Genomic DNA, 16,563 nt, shown 5'->3' on the forward strand with positions numbered 1-16,563 from the left:
TCTGCTATCTCGGGACCTTCCGAGAAGCCTCTGGAGATTCAACCATTATTTTGATGAATCTGCCTGTCAATCTGGACTACAAAACATCTTGGCTACTTTCCGACACATGCTTTCCTGACTTCTAGGATCATCTTTAAATGTTTCTGCAACTTCCTCTATAAATTGAGAACTTATTTTCTTTTTCTCTCTCTTCCTATTCACATTGAAAGACTCTGATGCATCAGTGGCACTGAGCCCACACTCATTATTAAAAGTTTCTGCTTCTTTCTTGGCTCCATAGAGAGTTGCTTGCTGTTTCACGTGCTTGCCTCGATGGAACAAATATTCTTCCTGCTGCTGCTGCTGCTGCTGCTCTTTTCCTGCGGCCACATAGAAGTTATCGCCACTGTCATCATAAGGCCTGAAGGGGCACTGTTCAGTGTGACTGGGCTTTTTACACCATAAACACTTCTGAATGCACCCTTTCCGGGGCCACATAGTAACACTTATTTCTGCAGGGACACTCATGTGGGGCAGCTCATTACACAATAAACACATTATATCCTCCATTCTCACAAGTTCAGGTGTATTGTTCACACCGATCTCCAGAGGTGCTATTGTATCAATGCTATTCTGTATATACTGCAATCAAAGCTGGTAGTCATGCATGTGTGGCAGACTTTACTTGCAGAGTTAGCACCTCTCTTTTGTGTATCTGTAGCAATCTTATTCCTGCTGAGCAGCCATTTTAAAAACCCATGTGTTTTTTGAAGTGAAACTTCTATACTGGCACCTACCAAATGAAACTTTTCCTGGGAGAAAATTGCCTTATTGGTGACAGAAGTGCAGTCCTGGATGTGATGTCACTGCTGGCAGAAGAGGCCATTATGGCAGCTGGCGTGCATGAGATGGCCTTCCAATCTTGGTGCGCATCCGCAGAGACCTCGGGCGCATGCACAGAAGCCTCCGGACCTCAGTGCACCTCCCGCGCATGGTGCGCATGCACAGAGGCATCCCCCGCTCGGCGGGCATGCACAGAAGCCTCCAGACCTCAGTGTGCCTCTGTAAGGAATCCACACCGCAGTTTACTGCTTACCTTGCCCTACAGAAATGTGCAGTCCTGGAACTGCAGCTGTGCAAGCTATTACTGCAGTCCCAGCCTGGGTTCAGTCATTGGAGCAATGCTGTCACACGCCCCTTCTGCTATTGGGTTCCTGACCTTTAAATACAACTTTCCCACAATGCTTCTCTGCCGAGCATAATTCTTCCCTCATGTTACTAAGTGTTCTGCCACAAGCCCATGGCTTGTTCTCGTTTGTTTCTAACTCTGTTATTGTCCTAGTTCATGTTCCTGACTCCTGGGCCTGCTGCTCTCTCTCTCCACTGCAGAGGCCGTGTCCATGTTCCTGTGCTGAAGCGGTGGATCTCCAGTGTAACTTCATCTCCCTGTTTCCTGAGGCCTGCTGCCCTTCCCATAGCAGAGGCCTACTTCTGAGTCCTGAGTTCTGTAGCTCTCTCTCCCTGCACAGGCTCATTCTGGACTCCTGCGCTGAAGCATTGGTTTTCCAGTGCTGCCTGGCGGTGTGCCCACTCTGGTCAGCCTTCTCCTTCCAGAGACTGGCGCCATGGGCCATGGATGCCACTCACGCAAACCCCGTTAATGACATGCAGCAATTTCGCTGAAGCAGGAAGACATTCTTGATCTCCTGTTGCCAACTCCCTACTTGGACTAAGTTTACCCTGATATCTCCAATCCTGAACCTGGCTCGTCCACTGACTACGCTGCTCTCTCCAGTCCCGACCCTGCTATGTACGACTACGAACTGCACAATCCGGATCAGCCTGCGCGATCTAAGATCGGTGCTTATACAACCCCACCTCAGCCCCGCGGTCTGACCCTGGTTTGTGGCAAGCACAACCGTGACAGTATGCTCAGCCCCACAAACTCGGACCGCCCTGTGGTGAGGGTTGGTATGTTTCTTTCTGAAATCCTGTCTCGGCCTGCAGACCAGTCCCTGTTTGAAAACCAGTATCTGTGCGAGATACTACCCCTGATTGAAGATAAGATTATGTATGAAGGTTTAACCCCTTTGCAATGACAATACCCTGGCCTTATCATTGGACATTCACGTAGTACAACAGGACCCTCTCTTCATGTTGGCTCACGCTCAAAACACGCTCCATGTACTTTCCCTAACATTGGACATTTGCATAATAAAACAGGACCCCCTCCTCGCCAGCTACGCTGCCGCTTGGCAGTAATCCTGTACTGCCAGTCCTGTAGCTAAACCTGTGGGGGCACCTCCCTCTCTTGGAAATGACCAAACTGCCTCACTATTACTGCCCCCTAAGGTAGAAACTGCCACGGTCTCTAGCCCTGATTGACCCTCCTGTTATTTAGACCCCAAGGATATGTCTACGTTAACCCCTGCCAATCAGCCCTGTGAGGTTCCTATAGAGTATTCATGTATTTCCCAAGCCGAAACTATGGATTTAGTGTCTGAGAATGAAACCCTTCTACCCTCAATTTCTAGCTTAGAATCCCTAAGTTTCGTTCCTAAGGTCATTCCTGTATTAACCCCAGCGGGGCAGCCCTATGAGTCTCCTTTGATATTTCCCTGTTGTTCGCCAGCCAAAGTCACACCCTTAATTCCTGAGAAGGAACTCCTTGTGTCCCCAATTGTAGTGGCAAATCTCCCTCTTTTTGTCTCTCAGGTGCCATCTGCATTTACCATTGTAAATCCTTGCCGCCCTCAGGCTAATACGTCCTTTCTAGCGTCTCAGAATGAAACCCAAAGTCTGACAGCAGAGGTTGCAGTGAATGTCTCCTCTAAGGTTGCGGAGTCCTTAGATATTCTTTACTATAATCCCTCTGCTTCAGCTCAAGTTTCCCCTGTCGTGTTCCCTGAAACTTCACCTAAAATACTGATTTCAGTTAAATGTATTCAGGAACCTGTTTTTTCCCTAAGCCTGTTCGCAGAATCCCCACTCCCAGGTATTTCGCTGACCCAGTCTGTCACTCTAAGAGCTGAGATCCCTGCTTCAGCACATAGTCCCTTTGCAATGAAATCTGTAGTTGTTTCTAGTGTTCCAGACACTTCTTCCCAAGTACCCACTTCTGAGACCAGCACACTTGTGGTTGCCCCCCTTGTACTGTCTGTGTTCTCCTCTTCTCTAATCCTAGGGTTAAAAGCGAACAGGGGTCTTTATGCCCCTTTTGATGCTCCAGTTGTTGAGTTCCCAGTAATTTTTGCTGACACACTGCTCCCACTCAAAAGTGATGCTTTTTCTTATGTGCTAGCCAGAAGCCTGTACACACCCCTCTCTGAAATGTGCCTTGTCAGTTCCGTTACTCACAGAGGTAACATTTTTCCTTCGGTTTCAGAATTTCTTCCCTTAAAGGCCGCCCTTGATTTTGGTCCACCTGATGCCTCTGTCCAAGCAACCCCTCCAGAGATAAGCGTATCTGTCATTAACCCCTTAGTACAGTCAGAAACCACCCTGCCTACATTACAAACTCTGGTGTTTAAATCTGAGCTATTTTGTTATCCTTCCCTTGCTAAAACTCAGTCCTCTTAGCACCGCATCTAAATGTACTCCAGCATCCGTTGGGTTACTCTGGGCTGAAATTAAAACTCCTGTGTTTAAGGGTATCTTCTCACACATCTCCAGCAAACCTAGAACTTCCCTGATTGCTTCTAAATCTCATACTGTCAGGTCGAGCTCACCACAAACAAGGTGTATCGCGGTGCTGAGGTGGGAAAGGATATAACGCCACCCACAGCCACGAGGGCACGTCTTGAGAGTAGAATGGTCTGGGTGTCCAAGTCTGGGCAGGAGAGGTACGGGTGATAGTGGGTGCTGTTAGCCAAGTCCGGGGTAGAGAGAGAGACGTAATCGTTTTACCGTTTGTCGAGTTTGGGGTGCCAGTGGTGTGGAGATTCGTATTTCCGTAAGCCAAGTTCGGGATGCCAGAGAAACGGAGAGTCGAAGAGGAAGCCGGTTCGGTACACGAGGAAGACTGCAAAACAAGACGAGACAGGACTAGGGAGGCAGAGAGTGATGAGAACAACTGGTTCTATGCTCAGCCGATGAGCCAGTGAAACCGCAGGGTATATGTAGGAGAAAGGATCCAATGGCAGGGTAGCAAGGTGGGGGTGTGTGGGTGGGCCAGGCTGCGGCAGGGATAGTTCCAGAAGGGCTCCCAGGGGAGGGGCTATAGAGCCCAGTAGTAAGCCTGCATTTGATTGCAGCATTACATTGGAGAAGTGAACCTTTAAGAGGTTGGGGCGCCTCCGTTTGGCCGCGCCTGCGAGCTTGTGACCGGGTGTGCTCCCAGAGCGGGTACTACAAGGAGCATGCCGGCGTGCACGTGCATGCCTAGGAGAAGCAGTGAACGGCGTGCTGGAGGGAGGCTGGTGGCACGGCGCTGGAGGACCCGATGGAGCTGCGGGTAAGTGGGAAGCACGCCAAGGGCGGCGTGACTCCCAGGCTGTTACAGGACCCCCCTTTCAGGGGCAACCTCCGGGCATCCATGACATGGTTTAGAGGGATTCCTACGATGGAATGCTTGAAGGAGACGAGAGGCGTGAAGATCTCGGTAAGGAACCCATGAGCGTTCCTCAGGTCCGAACCCCCTCCAGTAGACCAGGTATTGTACTCCTCCTCTGGAGATCCTTGAATCCAGGATAGACTGGACCTCGTACTCCTTTGCCCTTGGATCAGAAGGGGGAGTGGAGGAGAAGTGGTCTTGGAGAAATGAGGACTCTGAAATGCAGATTTTAGCAAGGATACATGAAAAACCAGAGGAATCCTCATTGAGGGCGGAAGACGCAGGCGATATGCCACCGGATTGACCCTCCTCACCACGGAAAAGGGACCAAGGAATCTGGGTGCCAGCTTCATAGTGGGAACTTTTAGTCGAATATTCTTTGATGAAAGCCACACCCTGTCTCCAGGGGAGAATTCCGGAATTTGGTGTCGATGACGGTCTGCCTGGAATTTCTGTCTTCCAGTGGCCATTTTTAGGTTCTCCTGAACCTTCCTCCATAGGATTTTTAGGCAGGAGATGCGTTTGTCAACCGCTGGTACCCCAGAGGATAAAGGAGAGGAGGGTAAGCGGGATGGGTGAAACCTGAAATTTACAAAAAAGGGAGATTCTTGAGTGGAGTCATTACGTAGGGAGTTGAGGGCAAACTCGGCCCAAGGTAGCAGATCCACCCAATCGTCCTGAGTATCGGTTATGAAACATCGAAAGGTATTGTTCCAGGTTTTGATTGGCTCTCTCCGTCTGCCCATTGGTCTGTGGGTGGTATCCTGAGGAGAATTGTAAAGAAATGCCCATCTTTTGTGAAAAGGCTCGCCAAAATGTTGAAACTAATTGGGACCCCCTGTCCGAGATGATGGTTGACGGCATTCCGTGGAGACGAAAGATTTCCTGGATGAAAACATCCGCAAGCCTGGGGGAATTCGGAAGGGAACGAGGTGACTCTGCTTGGAAAAGCGATCAATGACAACAAGAATAGTGTTCATCCCTTTGGAAGTTGGAAGATCTATGATGAAATCCATAGAAATATGATTCCAAGGCCGATCTGGGATGGGTAATGGAAGAAGAAGACCTGCAGGTTTGACCCGGGGTACTTTGTTGCAAGCACATGTGCCACACGCCTTCACAAACTCCTCCACATCTTTAGACATACCCGGCCACCAGAAGGTTCGTTGAATGAGAACGTTAGTTTTCCGTATCCCTGGGTGTCCTGCCAACTTAGAGCAATGGCACCACTCGAGGACTCTCTCGCGATGTTGCGGTGCAATGTAGAGCCTTCCCTCCGGGACCTTTAGCCCCATAGGAGCCTGTGATTGCCTGGATCGGATCTTGTCCATGATGTCGAAAGAGTTGGCGGATACGATAAATTTGGAAGGAATTATCATCTCTAGCCGCTCTTCAGACCTTTCCTCTGCAAGGAACTGCCGTGACAGAGCATCTGCCTTCAGGTTTGTGGAGCCTGGGACGAAGGAGATGAAGTAATTGAACCGGGAGAAGAATAACGCCCAGCGCGCTTGTCGGGCGCTCAATCGACGTGCCCCTTCTAAGTAGAGGAGGTTCTTATGGTCTGTGAGGATGGTTATGAGAGTTTCCATGCCTTCTAAGAGGTGTCTCCATTCCTCTAATGCCAACTTGATAGCCAAGAGTTCCCGGTTTCCGACATCATAATTTCGTTCTGCGGAAGAAAATTTCTTAGAAAAGAAGGCCCATGGGTGTAATCTGGCTAAGGGGGAAGTCCTTTGGGACAAAATGGCGCCAGCCCCGACGTCAGAGGCATCTACTTCCAGGGTAAATGGGAGATTCGGATCTGGGTGGGTGAGGATCGGGGTAGACACGAAAGCCTTCATGAGAAGATTAAATGCTTGAATGGCGGTTCCGGGCCACGATGAGGGATCTGCACCTTTCTTGGTCAGAGCAGTGATGGGAGATACCGTGGTGGAAAAATTGCGAATGAAGCGACGGTAGTAGTTCGCGAAACCTAGAAAGCATTGCACGGCTTTAAGGGTGGTCGGATGGGGCCAGTCCAAAATGGCCTTTAGTTTCGCTGGATCCATAGTGAACCCAGAGTCAGAGATAATGTATCCCAGGAACGCGACAGACATCAGATGGAATTGGCATTTCTCCAATTTCGCAAAGAGATGGTTCTCCCGGAGGCGTAACAGCACCTGCTGAACGTGTTTAATGTGCTCTTGGACGGACTTAGAAAAGATTAGGATGTCGTCAAAGTAAACGATGAGAAATTTGTTAAGAATGTCCCGGAAAATTTCATTGACGAAGTCCTGAAAGACTGCTGGCGCATTGCACAGGCCAACCGGCATGACCAGGTATTCATAATGGCCGTCATGGGTATTAAACGCAGTCTTCCTCTCGTCCCCCTCACGTATTCTTACCAAATTGTAAGCGCCCCTTAAGTCCAATTTAGAAAAAATGGTTGCTCCTTGAAGGCAGTCGAAGAGCTCCAAAATCAAAGGCAGCGGGTAGCGGTTCTTGCGCGTGATCTTATTCAAGCCCCGGTAATCGATACTTGGGCGATGAGACCCGTCCTTCTTCTTTACAAAAAAGAAGCCTGCTCTGACTGGGGAAGAAGATTTTCTGATGAAACCCCTCTCCAAATTCTCCGTAATGTAGCTGTTCATGGCTTTAGTCTCTGAAAGAGAAAGTGGATAAGATCGCCCTCTGGGAAGGGCTGCCCCGGGCAGTAGGTTGATAGTACAGTCAAAAGGTCGGTGCGGGGGTAGGACCTCGGATTGTGCCTTGTCGAAAACATCACAGAATTCCAAGTATACTACGGGCAAGGAGTTGACCTCCTCTGGCATGGTACGCAAACCTCCTACCTTCTGGGGTAGCCTGGTACAAGTTTTGGCACATTGAGCACCCCACTGGATAGGTTCCCGGTTGGTCCAGTTGAGGTGAGGAGTATGGAGTTAGAGCCAAGGAAGGCCCAGGATCAGCTCGACGGAGGGAGTGTGGATGACATCGAGGGTAATGGTCTCCGTATGAGCCCCGACAAACTGCAGTAGGAAAGGCTCCGTCTGTAGCGTGATGAAGGCCGGCTGTAGAGGTCGACCATCAATGGCCTCCAGGCCCACTGAAATCCTCTTGCTGGTCAGTTGAATATTGTTCCGTTTAGCAAAGGCGTGATCAATGAAATTGCCTGCGGAACCGGAGTCGACGAATGCCAGTGCTTGAGTATGAAACCCCTCTCCAGACAGCGTCACTGGCAGCAGGATCCTGGTGGGAAGGACATCCTTGATGATGGGGGAGAGAGGCAGTGTTCCCAACGAGACTCCAAGAGATCTCATTGGGATTTGGCGTTTCCCGGCTTGTGGGGACACTGGAGCACCAAGTGACCGGAATTGCCGCAGTACATACAGAGGCCTGCACTGTGCCGGCATTGTTTTTCGGCAGAGGACAGCTTATTCCCTCCCAATTGCATTGGTTCCGGGACGTCCAAAGACGGAGGTGCCTGGGAAACGAACGGTGGGACAGGAGACCTTGAAAGCCGTTGACGGTGACGAGAACGCTCAGTCTTCTGCTCCTGCAGACGCTGGTCCACCCGTATGCATAGGGCAATCAAATCCTCTAGGTCATCAGGACGTTCCCGCGCCGCAAGCTCATCCTTTAGGGTGGGGGTCGGCAACCTATTTTTCAATGTAGCCACAGGTGTGGTGAATTAGAAGTGAAAATAGCCACACCATGTAAAAATTGAGATATTATGTTGCGCATGCGAAAATTTTAAACCACACACTGTTTGAATAAATTTATAAGTTCTCCCTCTGCAACCCCCTCATCCTCTCACCCCCTCCTCCTCTCACTCCCCTCTTCATCCTCCTCTCACGCCACCACCACTACCCTCCTCATCATCACCTCACCCCCTCATCACTATCTCATTTAACCCTCATCATCATCATCATCTCCCCCCAGCACCCTAGATCTCCCCCAGTCCCTTTCAGCAGTCCCCCTCATCATCAAGCACCCCCCCCGTCCTATGCGTAGGGCACATAGGAGGGTGCATAACGTGCGGGGCGTAGGGCAGGGGAACTGTGGCGGCGGGAGGGGGTAACTCCGCAGCAGCAGTGGGGGCAGGGTGGATGCCGGTGTGGGCAGGCTTGGTGCAGCTGTGGGGGAGGGGGGTGGTCTGGGCAGCATGGGAGGGGATGCTGAGGGCAGCATGGGAGGGGATGATGAGGGCAGCGTGAGAGAGGATGAGGAGGGCAGTGTGAGAGGGGATGATGAGGGCTGCGTGAGAGGGGATGATGAGGGCAGCGTGAGAGGGGATGAGGAGGGCAGCGCGAGAGGGGAGGGTCAGGGCAGCGCGAGAGGGGAGGGTCAGGGCAGCGTGAGAGGGGAGAGTCAGGGCAGCACAAGAGGGGAGGGTCAGGGCAGCACGAGAGGGGAGGGTCAGGGCAGCACAAGAGGAGAGGGTCAGGGTAGCGTGAGAAGGGAAGGTCAGTGCAGCGTGAGAGGGGAGGCTCATGGCAGCGTGAAAGTGGAGGGTCAGGGCAGTCTGGGAGGATCTGGGCAGCCTGAGAGGGGGTGATCTGGGAGCATGAAGGCAGCATGAGTGGGGATCTGGACAGCAGGAGAGGACATGTTCAGCAAGGGCTGAATGTAAAAACCCTTTTAGATCCAGTTATGAGTATTGTCAGGCTGATGCAGTTGCAGAGTATGGGATAAACAGTGGACAGCCAGGATAGGGAGGGTAGGTATTCCCTGATAGAATGGAGGTTAGTAACTCTGCAGCAGCACAGTCCTGGTAGTATACTTGCCTCAGACTCTGCTGAGGTACCTAGAGGTCAGACAGGTAGGGGGGTGGAAGTATCTCTCAGCTCTCCCTGCACTAGTAGCTGGCCATCCAGGAAAGGAGACGCGCCGGTAGGGGATTTCCCCTGCCAACAGCTGAGTGCGAGCAGGGAGAAGCACCGGGTAGGGGATTTCCCCTCCTAACAGCTGAGTGCGAGCAGGGAGAAGCACCGGGTAGGGGATTTCCCCTCCTAACAGCTGAGTGCGAGCTGGGAGAAGCACCGGGTAGGGGATTTCCCTGCTTACAGCTGAGTGCGCACAGGGTAGGGGATTTCCCCTCCTAACAGCTGAGTGCTGCACTGGAAGCTGGCCATCAGAGCATAGAGAAGCGCCGGGCTCTGGGTTCCCCTAATAACAGCTGAGTGCTTGTGTGGCGGATCGCCAGACTGTCCGCAAAGGCGGCAGACAGCATGTCATGAATGACGTCAGCGGACTGCCCTCACCACCCGGAGGTTTACTAGGTAGCAGGAAAGGGGAGAGGGGGAGGGAGGAGGCTTCATTCACCACAGTTTCACTGCCAATTCGCCACAAGTGGCGAATGGCAACAGGGTTTCCCACCCTGGCTTTAGGGGCTCTGACAGACCCCGCCAAAACGTCAAAGATAGTGCTTCATTGTTCCACCCCGTCTCAGCTGCAATGGTGCGGAACTCCACAGCGTACCGGGCGATGGGACGATCTGCCTGGGTTATGTGGAAGAGAGAGGAAGCTGCCGTTAACTGCCATCGAGGTGTGTCAAAGACCCTTCGGAACTCACAGGCGAAGAGGTCGGTGTCCTGTGTGATGGGAGACTATTGTTCCCAAATAGGGAAGGCCCAGGCCAGCACCTCGTTGGAGAGAAAAGCCATGATATAGGCGACCTTAGAGGTTGAAGAGACAAAACGAGAGGGTGAGAGTTGAAATTGAATTAAACATTGATTAAGGAAGCCCCTACATCCTTGGGGGTCCCCGGCGTAGCGGTTGGGGGTCGGAATTCGGGGTTCCATAGCAGACGGAGGAGATGTAAAGACAGTTGCGGAGGACATACTGCACCGACACACTTTATTCGAGCAAATACCCGGTATGTACCTGGCAGATACCTGGAATGCGCCGCCCCTCACCTCTGACAAGCCACGTTGCATTTGCCATCCCAGCCTGGGTTCATGCCTGGCTGATGGTTGGCTGATCTGTTAAATGATAATGATTAGGATTTAATAGGCTGCAATGCTTCGCGTGTCTACCAGATGGCATAAATTCATGAATTGTAATGCAGTATATATATATATACTGTGCAGTATTGCAGCCAGCGGGAATAAAATGCTTCAATCCCTGCCTGAAAAATAACCCAATGCACTCGGGCTGAAAACAGTCACAAACCTCAATACACCCGGGTATACCCGAATTCGTGGGACTAGCCGAGCTCGAATAAAGTGTGTCGCCAGTGTAGAGGCCGTTGGTGAAGGTCCCAGACTGGAAGCTCGGGCTTGAATGGTAAGGGAATGAAGGCTCTGCTGAAGCAAATCCATCCGCCTATCATTTTGTTCCAGATAAGTCTCTAGCCTGGCGAAGAGATTAGTGTGGGAAGTCAAAGTACGCTCCACCTCAGCGGGGTCTATGTTTGTTGGGCAGAGCAAAATGTCAGGTCAAGCTCACCACAAACGAGGCGGGACCACGGTGCTGAGGTGGGAAAGGATATAACGCCACCCACAGCCACGAGGGCACGTCTTGAGAGAGAATGGTCTGGGTGTCCGAGTCGGGGCAGAGAGGTATGGATGGTAGTGGGTGCTGTTAGCCAAGTCCGGGGTAGAGAGAGAGACGTAATCGTTTTACCGTTTGCCGAGTTTGGGGTGCCAGTGGTGTGGAGATTCATATTTTCGTAAGCCAAGTTCGGGATGCCAGAGGAACGGAGAGTCGAAGAGGAAGCCGGTTCGGTACACGAGGAAGACTGCAAAACAAGACATGACAGGACTAGGGAGGCAGAGAGTGATGAGAACAACTGGTTCTATGCTCAGCCGACGAGCCAGTGAAACCGCAGGGTATATGTAGGAGAGAGGATCCAATGGCAGGGTAGCAAGGTGGGGGTGTGTGGATGGGCCAGGCTCCGGCAGGGATAGGTCCAGAAGGGCTCCCAGGGAAGGGGCTATAGAGCCCAGTAGTAAGCCTGCATTTGATTGCAGCATTACATTGGAGAAGTGTACCTTTAAGAGGTTGGGGTGCATCCGTGTGGCCGCGCCTGCGAGCGCGTGACCGGGTGCACGCCCAGAGCGGGTACTACAAGGAGCACACTGGCGTGCGCGTGCATGCCTAGGAGAAGCAGTGAACGGCGTGCTGGAGGGAGACTGGTTGTGCGGCGTGGGAGGACCCGATGGAGCTGCGGGTGAGTGGGGAGCACGCCGAGGGCGGCGTGACTCCCAGGCTGTTACACATACCACCGTATCTGATTTCCCCACTAGTGCAACCCAGACACCCACATCACTGACTAGCAGTTCTGTTATCAGAATTTTCACACCAGTAAACATACTTCCTTCTGATTTTGTCATGACTAGTACCCCTGTTAGGGTCCTTGCAGTTTTGGATAAGACATGTTTCCCTTCTAAGGTTTCTGCCATTAAGAGTTTCCCCAGTTCCAATTTACCGCTTATCGTCTCTCTAATTCCCATCATTACTCCCACACTACCCGTCACTGATTCCCAGGTACCAGCTCCTGACACTAGTTCTCCTCCTACCAGTGTCCCTGCAGTGCTAGATGTTCCTGTTATAGATACACAGATCCCTGCTTCGGATTCTATTCCTCTACTCGCTGCCCCTGCTCTCTCTGATTCCCAAGGTCCAGATGTTAAAGCCCCAGTGCCTATTCCTACCTCCACTTCTATGACAAGTATGATGCCCTTGGAGTTCATTGCAGCACGTAGTCCGCCCCACGCGGTTGTTCTAATCTCTGTAAGGACCAGCATACCCTTCTCGGACCCTGATGCCTTATCTGAAATAACCCTTGCCGTAGTCCAAGTCCCCAGTACGGGAGGGCAGTTTCTCTTCTCTGACCATATAGTGGTTACTGAGGTACCCCAAAAGGACTTTAAATATGGGGCTTCTCCCCCTATTGTTGCTAGAACTTTCCACGCTGCCTTTGACTTTGTGATCTTTACTCCCCAGACAATATTATCTCTCTCTGAGGTGTCTACAGTATTTAGAAGCTCCACTGCTGATTGCTTCTCTGCCTCTGTGAACCCATGGTTATTCCTCTCGGAACCTCGTGTTGCTCCTGTTATTTCCTCTGTGTTGGAAATACTAAGTACATACCCCAAGATTTAAGTCTCTAAGCCTGGTTTTCTGCTTGCCTTGTCATCTTCCATACCCATACCTGGCAATACCCCCACCCACCCTATACCCTCGCTGACCACTACCTGGAAAATCTCTGGAGGAGAAGATCCTCTCAAATTCCTACATGTGGATGTCAGCAAAGACTTTGTCTGTCCGGAGGGGCGCCTGCTATATTTGATCAACTATCGGTGCTGCTTGTCCTGAACCCTGATACCTTCACTAGGGACAGGGCTCCCAGCGGGGGTCCTTCTGCCGTTTCTGCTCCAGAACTCCCTGGTTCCTCCCAGCCTTGGATTCCCAAGCCATTTTGCCTGTGGCTTCTCTACCACCATTCTCATTTCCTAGAACAGTACTCGTCAAGGAACTACTCGTTTACGGATCCCCTTCCCGCCTAAAGCACTTTAGGAACAACTCTGTGTCCCCGAAACCCATGGACGGTCCTGTCTGGCCGCAGTTCGCACCGGGGGGTGGGGGTATGCAAAAGTGTGCCCACGAATCTCTGGACCATGATTCTAACCCCAATCCTAGACAGTTCAGGAACAATTCCAGGTACCCCAACTCTATGAGTGGTCGTATTCGCACGGAGGTCTCACGTGAAGGGGGCGGGGGGGTACTGGAAGGAATCCACACCGCAGTTTACTGCTTACCTTGCCTTACAGACCTGTGCAATCCTGGAACACTCCCCTGATATCTACTGCAGCTGTGCAATCTATTACTGCAGTCCCAGTCTGGGTTCAGTCATTGGAGCAATGCTGTCACACGCCCCTTCTGCTATTGGGTTCCTGACCTTTAAATACAACTTTCCCACAATGCTTCTCTGCCGAGCATAATTCTTCCCTTATGTTACTAAGTGTTCTGCCACAAGCCCATGGCTTGTTCTCGCTTGTTTCTAACTCTGTTATTGTCCTAGTTCATGTTCCTGGCTCCTTGGCCTGCTGCTCTCTCTCTCCACTGCAGAGGCCGTGTCCTGGTTCCTGTGCTGAAGCGGTGGATCTCCAACGTAACTTCAGCTCCCTGTTTCCTGAGGCCTGCTGCCCTTCCAATAGCAGAGGCCTACTTCTGAGTTCTGAGTTCTGTAGCTCTCTGTCCCCACACAGGCTCATTCTGGACTCCTGCGCTGAAGCATTGGTTTTCCAGTGCTGCCTGGCGGTGTGCCCACTCTGGTCAGCCTTCTCCTTCCTTAGACCGGCGCCATGGGCCGTGGACACCACTCGTGCAAACCCTGTTCCCGACCTGCAGCAATTTCGCTGAAGCAGGAAGACATGCTTGATCTCCTGTTGCCAACTCCCTGCTTGGACTAAGTTTACCCTGATGTCTCCAATCCTGAACCTGGCTCGTCCACTGACTATGCTGCTCTCTCCAGTCCCGACCCTGCTATGTACGACTACGAACTGCGCAATCCGGATCAGCCTGCGCGGTCTAAGGTCGGTGCTTATACAACCCCACCTCAGCCCCGCGGTCCGACCCTGGTTTGTAGCAAGCACAACCGTGACAGCCTCCCGCTCATGCGCAGAGGCCAACCCCGCTCAGCAAGCATGCCAGAGAATTCCGCCGCACGAGGCGCGCACGCGCAGAAGCCTCTGGCGCTCGGTGCGCATGTCGCGCATGGTACGCATGCGGAGAGGACTCCAAAGCAGCAGCAGCATAGAGCGACACGCACAAACACACAGAGGCACACAAACGCAGACATGCAAACGCACACAGAGGCACACACAGACACATAGAGAGAGACACACACAAGTAATTCGTTACTATAAATATAGAAGTTCAAATAGCTAAAACGGGAGGGGGGGTACCGAGCGCGCATGTTCTAAGTCAAACTTCTTTGCGTTTTGTCACTGAAATTGTGTTTTGATTTTTCATTGAAAGCATAACCATCACAAATACAATTTCTGTGACAAAATAGTCTCAAAAGACAAAGAAGTTTCACTTAAAATGTGCGTGTTCGGCACACATACACTTTTTTGTTTACTTTTTCAAACCTACGGACTTTTAGGTGCTATGCCTTTTAGAGTACCCAAATTTTCCACCAATTGTGACAACTCAATCACTTTGCAGGGTAACTCACAATAAGGCAGGAAACATAGGGTTCGCTTATCAGGTCTATTAAAAAAAGGGCACAAAACAGAACAGAAACAAAAACAAATTGCCTATCCCCCTCTGGAGCACTAACGAACATATTTGACAGTTCATTAAGTACAGACTGGAGAGCTCAACTCATTACCAATACTTATCCCTTTTAGCTGTGTAATCGACAACACTCAAAGTCTCTCTCTGATGCTCTCAGGTTTTGGGTTTGGTCCAAATAACAGGACATGTGTCCAGCACTCCTGGATACTGTTCCAAACAGCATACTGTACTTGCTGGTTGGGTAAAAGGCTCAGATCTGTCTGGCTGTTGACTGTTTCTTAAACCCCTTGCAATCAGCTGTTAACTGACACCCCCTAGCTGCTTGCCTAGCTATGATGTTAACCTCCTGATTGCTGCTCCTCTCTTCCTCCCCCCACCCCCCCACTCAGATTTAAAATGTTGACCAACAAACAGTTAACTGCCCTGCCCCAGCGAAGAGGGGTTTAACCTTTTTTGTTTAGGTCATACCTTTTGAAGGTAATAGTAATTAAACACTTAAGGTAATACTCACTGCAGTGTGGAGACTTATCATAGGCACCCATACTATATGTGAGTGGTGTTATATTCTTCAGAGGATTCTTTAAAACCTTGGTGAACTACAAGTTAGTACATTCTTATGATTATAGGCTACACGGATTAAAAAAATTCAAGCTTTGTACAACTTGCAGTATCGCCACATCTTAGTATGATCTCTCTGACAGACGTTCACAATCTCAGCACAGAGCTGGAACTCTCACACCATGAGGTCCACGCTCTCAGCACAGAGTCCAAATACAGGATATGCATTTTATCCTAAGGATTTAAAGAAACGTTTCACATTATGTATGTATACATTCGAAGGGTTATCATGAATATATTGTTAATAGTCCTTTTACACACATACCGTACTTGAGTGCAAACAACATATGAATAGGTAGGATTGTTTTTGCAAATTAGGTGTTCTGTGGTTTCTTAGGTGGTATAACTGTAGTTTACAGTGTAAAAATAATATGCATGCAAAATGATTGTTCTATTCTATTACTTATTCAGGACCAATTAACTACAATCAAAGAAAAATATACCCGAATTTTTACAACTTGAATAGCTTTTAATTGAATTATAATTACATAGACATTCAGTCATCAGATTTCTATACCATCCCAAATATAATGAGGCTGTGCTTTATCACCATCACCATCACAGGAAATCACCATCCGTGTAAACATGTAATAAAGATCAGGTTTATGCATTTTTTTTTGTTACAAGAACAGAAAGAAGGAGTTTGTATAAGTACAATAGATCCTATTGCCTATAAATAAATGTGAAAATGTAAGTAGTGGTTCTATTTTAAACACATAATTATAGACTACAGTTGATATTCAACATTGCATTGGTCTGCATTTAGAATTTCGAAGAGAGTTTACAGATTTTTATCTTTTTAAAGCTAGATCAGAAAGTAGATTTGTTTTGTTTCCTACAAATTCTCAAAAACAGACACTTTTGATCAGTGCTGCAGTGCATTGCCAAATAGAGATGTGTCTTTGGATCTGTTTCATGATATTATTCATGTTTTTTTTCTTAAATTTAGCTTGTTCAGGAAATGTACACAAACGTTTACATAGTTACATAGTTACATAGTAGATGAGGTTGAAAAAAGACATAAATCCATTAAGTTCAAACTATGCTAAATTTAGACAACAGATACTTTGGGGCCTATGCAGGAAACGGCAAAAAGCCCTATCTCGCCAGTTTTTTGGCAAATATGTCCATTTGGGGCCCACGGTGACCGCGGGGACCACCTGGAGGCCCACGGCACCTGGCGGGGACGT

This window comes from Ascaphus truei, chromosome 4 (genome assembly GCF_040206685.1).
Source record: "Ascaphus truei isolate aAscTru1 chromosome 4, aAscTru1.hap1, whole genome shotgun sequence".
Classification (NCBI taxonomy): Eukaryota; Metazoa; Chordata; class Amphibia; order Anura; family Ascaphidae; genus Ascaphus; species Ascaphus truei.